Genomic DNA, 12,433 nt, shown 5'->3' with positions numbered 1-12,433 from the left:
AATAGTCCCCTAGGCTGTTTTGTATAAGAATCTTTATGGAATTAATAGACATCACAAATAAAAGGTAAGCACGCACAGACAATGAAATAGTAGAAGAGATGCATAAAGAGAGATCAAAATTAAGTGAAAAGTTAACTGGGTAAGTTTAATGAAGAATATAGAACATGGAAATATTGCAAGGAATTTAAAATGCAGTATCCTATTTAAAATGCATGAGGGAGGGGCACCTGGGTGGCTCAGTCGGTTGAATGTCCGACTTCGGCTAGGTCATGATCTCACAGTTCGTGGGTTCGAGCCCAGTGTCGGGCTCTGTGCTGACAGCTCAGAGCCTGGAGCCTACTTCAGATTCTGTGTCTCCCTCTCTCTCTGCTCCTCCCCTGCTCACACACTGTCTCTCTCTCTCTCTCTCTCTCTCTCTCTCTCAAAAATAAATAAAGATTAAAACAAAAGAATTTTTTAAATGCACAAGGGAAGCAACATATAACAGATGTTACCAAAAATCTTACGAGTGATGTAAGCCAGGGAAAATAGAAAAATATTCAAATAATGAAAATATTAAAAGATAATTATGGAGGGAAAATAATGGAGACCTATGCTCAGCATTTCAGGTGTCTCTGAGGAATAAATAAAAATATTTTAAAGAAGAGCATCTTAAAATCTCTAATCAGTAGGCAATTATAAAGATTTGTTTCAAGTTGCTTTGTATTAATCCCCAGTTTAATTGCATTATGGAAAAGATATGAATTATGCATTTCAACATTATTGAATCATACAGGTTCAGTTTAAGGCCTCATATATGGGCAATTTATGGAAACATTATGAGGAATGAAAAGAGGGCTAATAATGGTGGCCAACCTTTATGCAAGACTTACCACGTGTCCGATGTTGTTCTAACTGCTTTACACATATTGATATATTTAATTTCAAAACAACCCTAATCCTCAAAATAACCTACATTTCAGATGAGGAAACTAAATAAAAAAGATAATGAACTTGAATAAGGTCTACTCAGCTAATAAAAGGAGAAATTTGCTTGCATCTGGCCTCTTGTCAACAACATGTATCTTCCTGATCAGAATACCCACAAGAAGCTATCTCGGGGCATGGATTTTTTTTTTGTTCTATCCCCCCAATATGAAGAATGTCTGATACTGTTGGTAGAGTGTGTAGAGAAAGGGGACCCTCTTACACTGTGGGTGGGGATGCAAAATGGTGCAGCCACTCTGGATAACAGTATGGAGTTTCCTCAAAAAGTTAAAAATAGAACTGCCTGATGACCCAGCAACTGCACTATTAGATATTTACCCAAAGGATACAAAAATACTGATTCAAAGGGGCACATGCACTCCAATGTTTATAGCAGCATTATCAACAAAAGCCTAATTGTGGAAAGAGCCCAAATGTCCATCACCTGATGAATGGATAAAGATGTGGTACGTGTGTGTGTGTGTGTGTGTGTGTGTGTGTGTGTATGTGTGTTCCATTATATATATAAATATTCAAATATAGATATAGATAGATAGATAGATAGATAGATAGATAGATAGATAGATAATGGAATATTAGCCATAAAAAAGAATGATATCTTGCCATTTGCAAGGACTCAGATGAAACTAGAGTATACCATGCTGCAAAATAAGTCAGTCAGAGAAAAATACACTTATTTCACTTATTTGGAATTTAAGAAATTAAATAGATGTACACAGGAAGGGAAAAGAGAGAGGCAAACCATAAAAAAAGATTCTTAATTACGGAGAACAAACGGAGGGTTGCTGGGGGGAGGTGGGTGAGGGGAAAGGTTGACTGGGTGATGGGTATCAAGAAGGGCATCTATTGTAATGAGCACTGGGTGTTATATGTAAGTGATGAATCACTAAATTTTACTCCTGAAAGTAATATCGCACTATATTACCTCACTAGAATTTAAATACAAAATTGAAACAGAAAAAAGAGTGTCTAATACATAATAAACAATAAATATTTAAAATACATATTTTACATCAGCCTCATTATTCATATTTTAAACAATTTTATTTGTCTAATTAGTTAGGAATGTTAAAACATTTAAAGACTACCCCTGGGGAGCACCTGGGTGGCTTAGTCGTTTATGTGGCCAACTTTGGCTCAGGTCATGCTCTCACGGCTCATGAGTTCGAGTCCCTCCTAGGGCCCTGTGCTGACAGGTCGGAACCTAGAGCCTGCTTCAGATTTTCTCTCTCTCTCTCTCTCTCTCTCTCGCTCTCTCTGCCCCTCCCCAGCTCATATTCTGTCTCTGTCTCTCTCAAAAATAAATAAATGTTAAAAAAATTATTGAAAAAATTAAAAACTGTACCCCTGACATATTCCCTCTAACTTTGAACAGATTTTATTTTGTATATTTGGTGGTTTAACAAAAGACATGAAAAATCATGACTATAAATGTTTCACAGATTATTCCTTTCATCAAAGAAATTACTGTCCCAAAATTTAATTTTAGAGATATAAATTGCCATCTTTGCTTTTATCCTAACACCATCTTAATTATAATTTATCTTAGTCCATGCTTTCATTGTTAACCTTTTCTCAATTTTTGCATGTTTTCTAAAAAAATATATATATATTGTTGTACTTTGTATAGCCTTGGTTTTAACCATTTAATGCACATTTGTTAATATATTGGTTTATTTGCTATGTTTTCCTTTTTTTTTTTTTACTATTGAAGTGCATTTGCATTTAACTAATAGTTATCTTAAAGTAAAAAATACAAATGAAAATGTTTCTACAATTGTCAATGTTAAGAACAAAAATATATTTGTTTGCTTTTTCCCAAAAAGAATTTAGCATAATTGAACAATTCTATCTCCCAGTCTCTACTTCCCACCATTGTCAAAGTACTGAGGTTATAACTTGAAATACTAATATTATGTTTGGTTTTGTCCAGAAATTTGTAAATCGTAAGTCTTTTCTTTAGGCATCTATATTGTTCTAGAATTATTCATCTACTCTATCAGGGCTGCAAAAATGAAGTAGATATTCATATATGTATTACACACACACACTTACATACTGGGTCATGACACCGAGATTCTGTCAGTCAAAAGAGTCCCCACAAAAGAAAAAAAAGCAAGTTTATGCCAGACTAAAGGTTAGAAAGAAATATGGAAGAAGAGACTTCTTTGCTTTGCTCAGAGAGGACTGGAGAAGAGTCAGCATCATTGGTAGCAAGAAGAGTATTGCCAACTGACTTTGAAGCAAGACAAGGGTTAAAGACCAGAGGTCTGACACAGGGAAGTTATTTATTTATTCAAGGCATTTCCTTCTAATGTTTAAATGTGACTTTATTTTCCCATTCACCTATCTTTTTTACTCCTCTATAACATAATTACTAAATTATCGCTTCACTTTCTACAGAGTGTGGTTGTTACATCCCTCACTTTTAATTTCTTTTTTCCTTTATATTTTTCAACTTAAAAAAAAAGAAATATTGGTCATTACTCAAAAAAGTGACTCTAACATTGTCATGCAGAGTTAGACAAAGGACAAAAGGCTTCAGAAATCAAATAAGCAGTAGTGAATTGGAAACAAAAATCAAGAAGTGAAGGAAAGTATTTTCAAGCTGGGTTAGAGTAAGGAGTCTCATCTACCCAGATCAAGCATTAAAAGATGAAAGTGCGATAAAATAATTGGCTAAAATTGAAACTTGATATACGTCCATGGAATGTGGGACACTGAATTTTAAAAGTGAAACCTTCTGTGGGGCGCCTGGGTGGCTCAGTTGGTTAAGCGTCCGACTTTGGCTCAGATCATAATCTCGTGGTTTGTGACTTTGAGCCCCGCATTGGGCTCTGTGCTGACAGCTCAGAGCCTGGAGCCCACTTTAGATTCTGTGTCTCCCTCTCTCTCTGCCCCCCTCCCCCGCTCACGCTCTGTCTCTCTCTGTCTCTCAATAATAATAAACATTAAAAAAATAAAAATAAACAAATAAAAGTGAAACCTTCTAAAATGGAAGGTTAGGATTATGGCCCAACATGAATATGGCAGACAAAGCTGAAGCTTACATTCAATGTGTTTAGTAGTGTCTTGAGCAAAATATTTTTGCACATATTCAGCATACAGCTTCCAATATTCATGTAGAAATTTCGTCTTATCCATGCGTCTTTAGATTTACTTACCTTAATTTAATGCAAATGAATCTGTACCCCAGATATATATTGAAATATGTGATGAATAATACATAATAGAATAGATTATAACACACACAAACACATACATATGTATCCTTCCCATAGTATTAAGTACACCAATTGTGTTTAAGAACAGGCTGTAAGTTTTAATATTTTAAACATCTCTAATATTTTTAAAAATCTCATATAATTTCTTGTCCTAGCATGCTTATTTTTTGCATTTTAAATTTGTAATTAAGTTTAGAAAGAGGCTATCATTTGAAGTATATAGAGAATATTATTTCAAGTAATTTTATAATTCAGAATATTTATTAAATGTATACAAGTTCAGTGAGGGAATATAATTTTTGAGAATTGTTTATACACCATGTCAGAAATTTAACCTCTTGAAATAATCAAACACACTGAATTCACAATTTTAGTTAACAATATTTAAGTCATGTAATTTATCAATTCACTTTTGCTTACTCACAAACATCACTAAAACAATTTTCTGTCACCATTTACTTTCAAATTGTTTCCCTCTTTTTTTTTTTTTTTCTTATCCTAAAATTTTCTTTCCCTTCTCATTGTCAAACTTTCCTCATTTGGCTTCTGGGAATAATACTTGCTTGTTTTTTTTTTCTCCTAGACTTCTAAACTTTTAACCTCCGTGCATTCAGAGGTATATTCAGAATTTTCCTTTCTATTTATACTTACATTCTCGATGACCTCTGTATGATCTTAGGCTAATATCCTAACTTTTTTGTGCTTTGGCTTCCCCTCTGTAAATTGGGATAACTGTACCAATCTCATAGAATTCTGTGGACTAGAGGAATTAATACACAATTAGAAAAATGATTAGAATATATCTGTTTACTATGAGCCATGTATATGTTCTGCTATTATTACTATTGAGTCATCAGTCATCCGTCTCATGGCTTTAAATACCATTTAGAGACTGATCACTTCCAAATGAAGGTCTCCAGCTCAGACCTCTTCCCAACGGACTCACACATGTGACTGCATCTTACCTGTGGGGCATATGTTCCAAGACCCCCAATGGATGCCTGAAACCACAGATAATACCAAAACCTATATCTACTATGTTTTTTTCCTATCCACACATATCTACAATAAAGTTTAATTTCTAAGTTAGGCACAGTACAAGATTACCAACAACAATAATTAAACAGAACAATTATAACCACATATTATAATAACATTTATATGAATGTGGTCTCTCTCACTCAAAATATCTTATTACTGTACTCACCCTTCTTCTTGTGATGATGTGAGATGATAAAATGACTACGTGATGAGATGAAGCGAGGTGAGTGATGCAGGCACTGCAGTTCAGCATTAGGTTACTATTGACCTTCTGAGGATAGGTGAAAAGGAGGTTCCTGGACTTCCAGACCAGAGTCAACCACAGGTAACTGAAATTGCAGAAAGCAAAATTGTGGATAAAGGGAAACTGCTGTATTTCAGTTTGGGTGTTGTCTCAGTCTGTTCAGGCTACTATGACAAAGTACCATAAATGGGGTAACGTATAAACAACAGAAATTTATTTCTCACAGTTCTAGAGGCTGGAAGTCTATTGAGACCTACCATCTATTCATATTCAAATTTTATCCTTTGTTGCAGGAGTGACTTTGTGGTTGACACATTGTAATTTTTTAACATACTTTCCCTTTCTTGTAAGTATGGAATAGATCCCTTCATTCCCCTACCCTTTTGTCCCACAGATGACTCTTTATAAAACAACTGTCCTGGTTATCTCAAATAGCTAATGTTATAGGGAAAAATTAGTATAATACTCCTGAAATCCTGGATCAGGAAATTTGAACGGGAGGTAATCTTGCTATCACAGAATGGAATTCCAATTTTTAATTCTTAATTTTTTGTTAAAAAGATGGAATAGCCCTAAAAGAAAAGTGACCAATTGCAATAATTAATCCTTAGAAATGATCTTTCAAATGTTTATAGGCTGTTAAGTTCTTTGGTTGTATCTCCATTATTTGAAATCCTACACATAACTTAAGGTTCTTCTACCCAATGCATTATATGCTCCATATTCTTATACCATTTTCTGCAAACATTTTTGCCAGAAAAGTGATGTAATTTTCCGGTACTATGAAAATTCACACAAATATGAGAAGTCATGTCAGATGGCAGACTATGAGAAGTCATGTCACATCTAGGGATAGAACTTTCACACTCCCTAAAGTTCTTAAACCATTCCTTCAAATCCTATCCTAAAATTATTGTCAGAACAGTACACAATGAGCAAATGACCGTTTATCATTTTCAAGCTAGATGGAGTTTTCAGATTATCTGTTCATCCTCCTTATTTTAGTGACCATATATTAAAAATGTGTAAAGTCCCAAAAATATTAGTTGGTATTACTCTACATTTTTGCGAAAAATGACATATGCATTCCAAAAAAAAAAAAAAAAAACTCTATTACTGTGGAAGTGGTGGTTTATTTTTTCCCTCATAGACCAAATAGAGTATTTGAAACATTTTGCCTTATGCATACCTCTTTGGACCGAGATGAAGTTGAGAAGAACATAGATAATAAGGTAGAACCAGATATATTTTCCTGATCAAACTAAGAGGAATAGAGAATAACAAATGTCTTTATGTAACATAGACTTTTATATTCTTCTTAATAATTTATGCTCTGAAATAATCCTGCAGATATTCAAGAAACGTGTTCACTAATTTGGTCACTCACTTATATTTTTAAAAAGAAAAGAGCCCTAATGTTTTTTAAATTGATTACACTCAGAATTTTTCAGCATCTCCGAGTGCTTTCTGAATGAGGAATTTTAGTTCCAAAGATTGTTGACAGAACTGACTTAAGTACATCGGCTCATGCATGATATGTTGTCTCTTCTTTGGAACTGTTCATATTGTTTTTCTTCCTCTTGTGGATGTTTATTTGAAGGATGAATAGGTCATTCTTAGCAGGAGAGCTCTTCACGTGACTGCCAGATACTGAAGACAGATGAGTCAGTTCCACACAGACTACAAATTATGCATGCTGGATAAATCTATATTCATATTCGCATTTGACCTAAGCTTCAACTTTAAAAATAGATTTAACAGAAATTATACGGAAATTTCAAAAATTGTTTTGCTAGGAAGCAAACAAGTTATGCAATACAATTTAAAAAAAGAATGTTCCCTCTGCTAGAAAGAGATCACATTAGCAGTGAAATACTATATGTCAGTCTGAGCTTAAGCCCAAATTCAAGAACATATTGTACACAAAACTTCTGAAATCTATTTATCTGCTGTGTGATTGATAGCTATTGCTGCAGTTCGGAGACCTTCGGGCTTTACCGCCTTTCCACTGTTTGTCATTATAGAATATTCTTTGAATGGAAAGTTATGTCGTTTTCAGGGCCAGTGGAAAATAGGCCAGAATGTGGAGGTGCTAGTTAGAGTATAAGAACATTGATTTAGTAGGCAAGGAGCTGGCTTCAAATCCTACTCCAGCCACTTAGATCATGTGTGCAAATGAGCATAAGAATTGCCTCAGTTTACCCATCTGTAAAATGACTAATAATGACCCCTACTTCGTAGGACAAACCTCAGGTGTGCCCTACCTGACATAAATTGTAAGGGACTTAGCACACTGTCTAGTAATACTTAAGAAAGTTTAGCTTTGTTTTTAATTAGATCTTTTTGTATCCCCTATTGCACAGTAAGTATGATTTTCTAAAATTTTATTATGTGCTCCAAGATCTCAGAAATATTTGTCCTACCTCTTTTCCTGGTATACACAAACTGGACAACTTAGCCTGCTTTTAACTAGGAGCTGCACCCAATTTAAGAAACAAAGAAAACGAAACAAAACAAAGAGAAATCTGCAGCGAGCAGGCATACAATGGTGGATACTGAATCCGATCTGAATTCCTTCTTCCTTGGTAAAGCGAAAGGAGTTACTGGAGTACGGACTGAAAATATCTCAATTTGGAAATTCAACCATTTCCTTTTCTTTCCTTTTCTTTTTTTTAAGTAGTGTGAGTCTTCATTATTTTCTTCTGAAATCTTGGATTTCAGAGGATAAACTTATTTGAGCTTTCAAAAACAAAAGATCTATAGAAGAATGGGTGAATTTGGAGATTATACATATTTTAAATAAATTGATAATAATAACCAGTATTTTAGAGAGTTCCACACACTTAATTCTCATAGAAGTTCTATGAATTAGGTATAGCCTTTCTAGTTTCACAAATTAAAAAACTGATACCCAAAGTTCAAGGGTTGTTTTTTTTTTTCAGGTTTTCATAAGTTGTAGGTGAAGAATTCAGAATTAGAACGTGGATGTGACCCACTGACCAAAAAATATTGCTTTGTGGTAGTAGAAAAACAAGTGTTAATCAAAACGCAGAGCCTGACCTTTCTTTCTGGGATTCTATAGATGAATCTGTGCAGAAACTAAGGCTATTTACTAGTTCCATCTTTTTTGGCTGGGGAATATTAAATAACCAAAGAACTCACCCAAAGGTGTGTATATTACAGGAAAGATATTGAGTTTAGCATATGGCTTTCAGATATTATCTTCTGAACTGTCCCTGAGAGTTATGGAGGCCAGTACCCCTGAAGACATAGGTCTTTCTAACATCAGTAATCAGAAAAAGATGCATGCCTTCAGAGGTAACAAAAAGCATCCCCAGATCTGTATCTAAGATCATTTATCCTAGAACTTTGTGTTCCTGAGTAGATTTTGAAGATACTCATATTAGTAGGGGAGAGATCACAGTGGTAACACAGGAGGGACTTTATAGAGAATATCATACTGCTCTAGAACAAAATAAGTATTTTTAGTCACCTTATCATGATATATGCCATTGCTTTCTGTTATCTGTGACAAGTACTGCCATTTAAATATTACAGACAGGATTCAGATGGGCTACAGAAAGACATTTTTTCAAAAGTCATCAGTTCATGCCTGGGTCAAGAAAATGGCAAGAATTTTCCTTTTACAACCCAAAGTAGAAAATCTGAAGTTGACTTTCTAAATAGATTAAAAACCACTTCAACTACACCAAAGGCATACAGAATGAAATAATCAACACCTATGTATCTGCTCTCCAGCTTATGAAAAGGCATTACAAAAGGCAATGAAAACCAGTGTCAGCCCCTCCATCAACCTGCTTCCCTATTACAAGCTAACCACTATGCTGAATTTGATACTTAATTCTATGTACATAATTTCACCTTACTGAAGTTATTTATGTTCTTAAGACATAATACCATTAATCAAATTGCGTAATTTTAAACCTCATACAAACCACATTATACTCTCCATATTCTTACACCATTTTTCACTGAAATTTATGTTTTTGAGATTTATCCATGGTAATACATGTAACTCTAGTTCATTCACTTCTACATATTACACACCACTGCATGGATAAAAAAAGTCTTGATTTTTGCAAGCATTTCAATATTTTCTAATTTCTTCCTTTACAAACATCACTGCTCTGAACATTTTACACATCTCAATATGCACAAGATTTAGAGTATAACTGAGTGGAATGGAAAGGGCATCACCACCTTCAAATGCACTATTTCCTAAATTGGTCTTTCCAAGTGATTAAAGCAATTAACATTCCCATGTGTAACAAAAAGTTTCTGTAAAACTAGACTATTAATTTCATGAGCATGAAAAGTTTCTTATTTTTACTATACTTTGGATTTTCCTGATTATTATTGAAACTTCATTTCATATTTTATTGGCTAATCAGGTTTCTCCCCACTGAGTTGTCTCTTAATATTATTTACTTACCTTGCTATTTATAGATTGGATAGTTTTATAGTGATGTTAAAGTGACCCTAATATAATCCGCACTAATGTTATGAGAGTTATAAGCATTGTAGATTTCCTATCCCACCTGTAACATAGTCGTTTTCCTATGTTGCACAAGAATTTCATTTTCTTTTATTTATTTTTTTAGGATTTTAAATTTTAATGTGTTAAGGATAATTTGTGTATTGTTTGCAATATATTTCTTCACCAATGGCCATAAAAAAAAAAAGAGGATTCTCTTATACTTACACATTTATCTTTATATGTTGTCTAAATTGGGGGGTTCAATTTCATTTGTTCATAGATAACCAACTGTTCGGGTCTTTTAATTTTGTATCTGTCATTTCCTTAGCTCTCTCATGTTGTATTTTCACGTATGACAGACTGGTATCTATACTCTGTTTAGTTCCACTGGTCTTTATCCATGAGCTGACTAAACAACGTCTTGGTTGCATAACTTTATAAAATGGTTTGATACCTGAGGAGTAGTTCCCACACTTCTCGTTCCTCAAAATATTCTCAGCTATTCAAAGTCCATAACCTCCCAATTCAAATTTAGAATTAATCGCAAATTCGAGATTGGTCAGATTCCTAAACCTAAAGATAATTTGAAAAATATTAATAATCTTAACATTTCGCTCCTTCTATCCATGAACATTATATAACTTTCTTTTTTACAAATTTCTCCAAAATTTAATGAAAGACTTTAATAAAAAATTCTGAATTTTCACCATGTTTCTTCACTTTTAAAGTAATTCAGTTATAAATACCTATCATTGCTTTATTGTAAGTTATTAGTTTTTAAATCTATCATCTGCTGAACTATAGAAATGGAATTTGACAGTTATATACTAATCTTACATGCAACTTTGCTGAACTCCTTCATTAATTCTAATAAATTATCTATATATAATCTATATTTAACTATGGAGTTGGATATATCTTTTTTTTTTGTTTGTTTATCCAAAGTCACAATTTAATTCATGTTAGAGGGGCGCCTGGGTGGCGCAGTCGGTTAAGCGTCCGACTTCAGCTCAGGTCACGATCTCGCGGTCCGTGAGTTCGAGCCCCGCGTCAGGCTCTGGGCTGATGGCTCAGAGCCTGGAGCCTGTTTCCGATTCTGTGTCTCCCTCTCTCTCTCCGCCCCTCCCCCGTTCATGCTCTGTCTCTCTCTGTCCCAAAAATAAATAAACGTTAAAAAAAAATTTTTTTATTTCCTGTTAGAATAGAATTTCCATCTAGGTTTTTATAACTAAAAAGCCAGTGCTCTTTACCTATTGTATACCCATCTTTTTTTTTTTTATTAAGGATAATTGGAAAATGAGATTTGAGGCACTATTTCTGGATTGAAAAAAAAATGATTTCTTCTATTGAGAATTTGTTGGAAAATGTATAAATAGAATTTGTGAGCTATACATTATTCTACTTTTTAAATTCCAACTTTAATGTAAAATATGTAGTAGTTAATTAAAATTGTTCTTCAGATAACAAAAATTATTAATACTGTTTTTCTTTTAGGGAAAGAATTGCACAATGTAGAGACTGATTTTATTCTGAAGAAACTTGCACTCTGACTGTACCAAGTTTCAGATTAATCACTCTTCTCTTTATATATTTTTAATGTGAAATACTTTCTTTTTTAATTTTTTTAAATGTTTATGTATTTTTGGGAGAGAGAGAGAGAGCGAGAGAGAGCTAGCATGAGCGGGGCAGGGTAAGAGAGAGGGGGAGACACAGAATCCAAAGCAGGGATGCGGGCTCGAACTCACAGATTGTGAGATCGTGACCTGAGCTGAAGTGGGACGCTTAACCCACTGAGTCACCCAGATGTCCCGATGTGAAATGTTTTCTAATTTATAAGTAATTTTTATTTTATTTTAAAAAGTGTGGAACGCTTCATGAATTTGCGTGTCATCCTTGCGCAGGGGCTATGCTAATCTTCTCTGTATCGTTCCAATTTTAGTATCCAACTGGAGTTGGATATATCTTATGTGAAATAAAGAAATGCAGTTTATCTGTGTTTGTTTTATTTTCTTATTTTACAATTTTACTAGGCTACCTGGTAGAATGTTGAACAGATACATTGAGGGTGGGCATCCTTGTCTGATTCTCATTTTTTAAGGAAACGGTTTTAACATTTCAACTTTATTAAAGTGTTCAAAGTAGGTTTTTGATCAATATCCTGTAAGACTTTTTCTTCTATGTTTAGCTTGTTTTTTGTTGTTCTTTTTTAAATAATAAATCGGTTTTGAATTTCATTCTGTGGTTTTTCTGAGTTGCTGAGATAACCACACGCCTTTTCTTTAATTTCTTAATGTGATAAACTCATTAGTACATATTTCAAAAGGCAAGCAATCTGTGCTTTTACATTTGCTTCTATTTTACTAAATTTCCTTTATTTCTCTTTTTAAAATTTTTTCCATTGCCTCCTGTGTTCATAAATAAGATGAGTCTATAATTTTC

At 33.8% G+C, this 12,433-nt stretch overlaps 1 pseudogene; it reads right to left on the bottom strand.

Moving 5' to 3' along the window:
* Nucleotides 1–11,850: 11,850 nt before the first annotated feature.
* Nucleotides 11,851–11,951, bottom strand: LOC121013501 (uncharacterized; annotated as a pseudogene).
* Between the last annotated feature and the right edge of the window lie 482 nt (nucleotides 11,952–12,433).

The sequence above is a fragment of the Herpailurus yagouaroundi genome, unplaced genomic scaffold (genome assembly GCF_014898765.1).
Source record: "Herpailurus yagouaroundi ecotype Mexico unplaced genomic scaffold, PumYag 198, whole genome shotgun sequence".
Taxonomy (NCBI): Eukaryota; Metazoa; Chordata; class Mammalia; order Carnivora; family Felidae; genus Herpailurus; species Herpailurus yagouaroundi.
The sequence above is the reverse complement of the archived record's forward strand: the minus strand, read 5'-3'. Positions and strand labels throughout refer to the sequence as shown.